This window comes from Otolemur garnettii, unplaced genomic scaffold (genome assembly GCF_000181295.1).
Source record: "Otolemur garnettii isolate 467f Iridium unplaced genomic scaffold, OtoGar3 scaffold00219, whole genome shotgun sequence".
NCBI classification, from domain to species: domain Eukaryota; kingdom Metazoa; phylum Chordata; class Mammalia; order Primates; family Galagidae; genus Otolemur; species Otolemur garnettii.
Genome location: NW_003852614.1, coordinates 514,305 through 520,882, shown reverse-complemented (window position 1 = coordinate 520,882; position 6,578 = coordinate 514,305).

Genomic DNA, 6,578 nt, shown 5'->3' with positions numbered 1-6,578 from the left:
GGGCTGGGGATTCAAACCCGCCACCTTAGGTGTATGTGGCTGGCGCCTTAGCCGCTTGAGCCACAGGCGCCGAGCCTTAAAACACAATTTCAATAAGCGTGCTTATTCTTCACGACATCACTTCTCCGTGAGACCCTAACGGCAACACCAGGGTGATGGCTTGAGAGTCTGTCTCAAAAAAAAAGAAAAGAAAAGAATTCTTCAGAAATATATAGTATTTCTATATGGAAAACTTTTAATTATTATTGAAAATATAGAAAAACACGTGTCGGGTGGTGCCTGTGGCTCAGTGAATAGGGTGTTGGCCCCATATACCCAGGGTGGCAGGTTCAAACCCAGCCCTGCAACAAAAAAGTAGCCTGGGCATTGTGGCAAGCACCTGTAGTCCCAGCTACTCGGAAGGCTGAGGCAAGAGAATCACCTAAGCCCAGGAGTTGGAGGTTGCTGTGAGCTGTGTGACACTGCCACAGCACTCTATGGAGGGCGATAAAGTGAGACTCTGTCTCTGAAAAAAAAAAAAAAAAGAAAGAAAGACATATGTCTGTATATATTGCAAAATTGTTATTAATGACTTTTGTTATTTGTTTTCACATAGCAAATTCAGTTTGCTCTGGGGGTTCAGAAGAATTGTAGCAAACTACTGGCCTACTGGGGGACACACATATCTGATATTGGGTGTTATTACATATACAAGTACCTTCAGGCTTTCCCGTACATTCATAATAAGAATAAACCAATAACACAATTTTGACAATTTGTCTAGTTGGGTTACCTTTTGGATAGATTTTTCACAACCTTCATGTCTTATATTCTTACATCTAAGATTAAAGAAGGAAGGTGAAAAAGTCCAAAGGAATGAATCAGTTATCAGTCCCACACCGCTGCTGCTCATCCTCAAGCTTCTGCCTTGCATAGACCAGTCAGAAGAAGTATAGATCAGACCAGACCAGTGCACAGACCACAGCTACTATTTCTGATAACAAACTAACTGTGCTAGGCACTATGCTAAGTCTTTGCATATATTATCTCATTTAATCCCGTACTTCCCACTGTCAAACCTATATATTTGCTCACATGAAAATAAATCCTCTACCTATATCCTTTTATATTTCTAATTTCTTCCCTCTGTACATTGTATACTATTCTCTCACGCCTTCTCAGAGACTTTACCACTATTATCCCTTCTCTCTCCTTTTTATTCAACCTTTCCCTTATTAGGGTATTTTGATTGACATTTAAACATGCTCAAGTCTCTCCAATCTGACAAAAACATTTTCCCTTGAGTTCACATACCTTTCCAGCTACCATATAACTCTTTTCTGTCCTATAGAGCCAAACTTGTTGAAATAGCTGTATTCTTTTTCCATTTCCTCCTCCCTGCTCTCTTTACAACACACTCTAATCTCACTTTCAACCCCTCAAACTGTGGTAATATGCCACCACTGACTACCAAATCTCTAAATCTGCTGAGTACTTTTAGTCCTCATCTTACTTGGCTTCTCAAACACAATTTGACACTTATAATCATTTCCTCCTTGAAATATCTTCATACATTGGCTCCTGTGACCCCACATTATTCCTTCTTGTCTTCTCAGCTATTCCTTTTGGTCTCTTGCAGCTTCTCCTTTTCTACCTAGCCAGTGATGAAGTTCCTAAGTATTCAGTCCTACGTTTGTTCTCATCTCATGTGACTCTCTTTTAGGAACTCTCAATTATACCCATGACTTCAAATACCACCCACATGCACATGACTCACACATTTTAATCTCGAGGGTACATTTTTCCTCTGAGTCCTGGATCTAATAAATACCATATAAATGTTTGCTATTATTATTGTTGCTACTATTCTTTCTCTTCATCAAAAGCTTTTACCTCAGGCTCTTAGGAAAGTTAGGGTGGTTTTTTAGGGTTTTTTTGTGTTTTTTAGAGACAGAGTCTCACTTTGTCACCCTTGGTAGAGTGCCGTAGCATCACAGCTCACAGCAACCTCTAGTTCTTGGGCTTAGGTGATTCTCTTGCCTCAGCCTCCCAAGTATTTTTTTGTTGCAGTTTGGCCAGGGCTGGGTTTGAACCTGCCACCCTCAGTATATGGGGCCAGTGCTCTACTCACTGTGCCACAGGCACTGCCTGGTCTTTTAGTTTTTAGAGTGGGGAAACATGTCTCCAATATCCAATTTTAAGTTGTTTTAATAAGAGAGTAAGGGGTTTTTTTGAGTCAGGTTTTGCTACTTTAGAAAGTAATAACAAATTTACCATGCAATTGCATCAGCTTTCTTTCTTTCTTTCTTTCTTTCTTTCTTTTCTTTCTTTTCTTTCTTTTCTTTCTTTCTCTTTTTTTTTTTTTTTTTTTGTAGAGACAGAGTCTCACTTTATTGCCCTCGGTAGAGTGCTATGGCGTCACACAGCTCACAGCAACCTCCAACTCCTGGGCCTAGGCAATTGTCTTGCCTCAGCCTCCCGAGTAGCTGGGACTACAGGCGCCCAGCTGTTTTGTTGTTGCAGTTTGACCGGGGCCAGGGCCCAGTTTGAATCCGCCACCCTAGGTATATGGGGCCAGCACCCTACCCACTGAGCCACAGGTGCTACCCGCATTAGCTTTCTTTTTCTTATATATATTTTTTTAAGTTAATTGCATCAGCTTTGAATTTAGGGAGAGTATATTCACCTGCTGAGGGAGTATGGGTATCCTATGTAGAATGCAGGTACCTCTGTCGACATTATTTTCCTTAATCCTTATGCCTGCTCTGTGCAATCAATAGGTATTTATATATAGTGTCTTTCTTTTTTTTTTTTTTTTTGAGACAGAGTCTCACTTTGTCACCCTCAGTACAGTGCTGTGGCATCATAGCTCACAGCGACCTAATGCTCTTGGGCTCAAACAATTCTTTTGTCTCAGCCTCCCAAGTAGCTGGGACTACAGGTGCCCACCACAATGCTGTACTATTTTTAGAGATAGGGTCTCGCTCTAGCTCAGGCTGGTCTCAAACTTGTGAGCTCAGGGAATCCGTCTGCTTTGCCCTCCAAGAGTGCTGGCATTACAGCCGTGAGCCACCTTGCCCTGCCAAGATAGGTATTATTAAACCAACTTCTTTATTTATTATTATTATTATTTTTAGAGACAGAGTCTCACTTTATCGCCCTTGGTACAGTACTATGGCATCATAGCTCACAGTAACCTCCAGCTCTTGGGCTTAGGCAATTCTCTTGCCTCAGCCTCCCAAGTAGTTGGGACTAAAGGCGCCTGCCACAACACCTGGCTATTTTTTGTTGCAGTTTGGCCGGGGCTAGATTCAAACATGCTACCATTGGTATATGGGGCTGGAGCTCTACTCACTGAGCCACAGGCACCACCCTTCTTTCTTTTTCTTGAGAAAGAGTCTCCCTCTGTTGTCCAGGCTAGAGTACTGTGGCATCAACCTAGCTCACAGCAACCTTAAACTCCTGAGTTCAAGTGAACCTCCTGCCTCAGCCTCCTGAGTAGCTGGGACTATAATGTCCAACTAATTTTCTCCTATTTATTTATTTATTTATTTATTTTAGAGACAGAGTCTCACTTTATTGCCCTTGGTAGAGTGCCATGGCATCACAGTTCACAGCAACCTCCAACTCCTGGGCTTAGGCGATTCTCTTGTCTCAGCCTCCTGAGTAGCTGGGACTACAGGCACCTGCCACAACGCCCGGCTATTTTTTGTTGCAGTTTGGTGGGGGCTGGGTTCAAACCTGCCACTCTCAGTATATGGGGCCCGTGCCCTACTCACTGAGCCACAGGCGCCACCGTATTTATTTATTTTTTGAGATACTCTCAATATGTCTTCTCGGTAAAGTGCCGTGGCACCATACAGCTCACAGCAACCTCCAACTCTTGGGCTAAAGTGATTCTCTTGCCTTAGCCTCCCACTTAGCTGGGACTACAGGCACCCCCCACAATGCTCTGCTAGTTACAGTGATCATTGTTTAGCTGGCCCCGGCTGGGTTCGAACCCTCCAGCCTCTGTGTATGTGGCTGGCACCATAACCACTGTGCTACAGGCACTGAGCCCTAAGCCAACTTCTTTTTTTTCTTTTTTTTTTGGTAGAGACAGAGACTCACTTTATCACCCTCAGAAGAGTGCTGTGGCATCACACAGCTCACAGCAACCTCCAACTCCTGGGCTTAGGCGATTCTCTTGCCTCAGCCTCCTGAATAGCTAGAACTACAGGTGCCCCGCCACACCCCCCCTGGCTACTTTATTTTTATTTTTATTTTTATTTTTATTTTTGAGATAGACCCTCAAACTGTCCCCCTGGGTAGAGTGCTGTGGGGTAGAGTGCCGTGGCATCACAGCTCACAGCAACCTCCAACTCCTGGGGCCAAGCGAGTCTCCTGCCTCAGCCTCCCAAGTAGCTGGGACCACAGGTGCCTGCCACAATGCCCAGCTATTTCTTGGTTGCAGTCGTCATTGTTGTTTGGCGGGCCTGGGCTGGATTCGAACCTGCCACCTTAGCCACTTGAGCCACAGGGCCGAGCCATACTTTTTTTGTTGCAGTTTGGCCAGGGCCGGGTTTGAACCCACCACCCTTGGTATATGGGGCCAGTGCCCTACCCACTGAGCCACAGGCACCGCCCAGCCTACTGCTTTTTCTTGAGACAGAGCCTCAAGCTTTGCCCTCGGTAGAGTGCTGTAGCATCACAGCTCATAGCAACCTCCAACTCCGAGGCTTAAGAGATTCTCTTGGCTCAGCGTCTGTGGCTCAAGTGGCTAAGGCGCCAGCCACATACACCTAAGGTGGCAGGTTCGAATCCAGCTCGGCCCGCCAAGCAACAGTGGTGGCTGCAACCAAAAAAATGGCTGGGAGTTGTGGTGGTCACCTGTGGTCCCAGCTACTTGGGAGGCTGAGATAGGAGACTTGCTTGAGCCCAGGAGTTGGAGGTTGCTGTGAGCAGTGAAGCCATGGCACTCTACCCAGGGGGACAGCTTGAGGCTCTATCTCAAAAAAAAAAAAAAAGAGATTCTCTTGACTCAGCCTCCCAAGTAACTGGGACTACTGGCACCTGCCACAATGCCTGGCTGTTTTTTGTTGCAGCCATCACTGTTGTTTGGAGGGCCTGGGCTGGATTCGAACCCACCAGCTCAGGTGTATGTGGCTGGCGCATTAGCCACTTGAGCCACAGGTGCCAAGCTGCCAACTTCTTATAGATAAGGAAACCAAGGCTCAAAGAAGAAAATAGCTTGCTACTGATTTAAAACTTCCGTCATTCCTAAGAGCTATCCTAAAGCCATTTGAGAATATCCAAAAGCTAAGGACCCAACGGAGATCTTAGAAGAGGAGATTGACATCACACCCCTTAGCTTGGCAGGGTCACTTTGACAACCCTACACCTGGGGACAAGGACGGCTCTTGGTTTAATCGGTTACATCTTACATTGATATAAGGCCTTTTTTTTTTTTTTTTGGGCTGGAGCTGGGTTTGAACCTGCCACCTCTGGCATATGGGGCCAGTGCCCTACCCTTTTGAGCCACAGATGCCACCCGATATAAGGCTTTTCTAAACAATTTTTGTATGTGTGTGTGCAGTTTTTGGCTGGGGCTGGGTTTGAACCTGCCACCTCCGGCATATGGAGCTGGTGCCCTACTCTTTTGAGCCACAGGCACCACCCCTAAACAACTTCTACATCTCTGATCACCTGATCTCTAACCTTGATAAGACCTCCTAGGTACTCCACCTCTGATTTCATATGGGTCAAGTAATAATCTCCCAGTAATACCAGATTGCTCCCTTACTAATACTTCATGGACAGCCACTTCAATGTTACTGTCTCTGGAACCCCTGCCTCCACTGTCCTTTTCCTTTTTGTTCCCAAAGTCCCAGAACATTGCTAGAGGTAAAACCAAGTAGCGTATATCAATTCATGCTGTCCATTTTCAATTTGGTCTTTGTAGCTGCTTAGCAACCCTTTTATTTGTCTCATACATTCTGTGGCACTCTCCCACAGAGGCTATTCTAGACCTTCCTCTCCTTAAATTCCAGCTCCTCCTACTCCACTTTTTTAGACTAATATCTATGCTTTCACCAAATGTTTGAGAATTTAGTAGCATTGTTTTAAAACTTTTATGAGGAACTTATCACGTGTATAAAAGTAAACAGAGATGCCAGAGGTGGCGGATTCAAACCCAGCCCTGGCCAAAAACTGCAAAAAAAAAGTTTAAAAGTAAACAGAGTAGTGTAATGAATCCCTATTTACCAGACACTCAGTTATTATTTCAAGTAGTTATCAACTCTTTTTTTTTTTTTGACACAGAGCCTCAAGCTGTCACTTTACTCAGAGTGCTTTGGCATCACAGCTCACAGCAACCTCCAACTCCTGGGCTCAAGCGAGTCTCCTGCCTCCGCATCCCAAGTAGTTGGGACTACAGGCACTCGCCACAGTGCCTGGCTATTTTTTAGTTGCAGCCATCATTGTTGTTTGGTGGGCCTGGGCTGGATTTGAACCTGCAAGCTCAGGTGTATGTGGCTGGCACCTTAGCCACTTGAGCCACAGGCGCCAAGCCTAGTTATCCACTATTGAACAATCTTGTTCCACATATATCCCCCTCCACT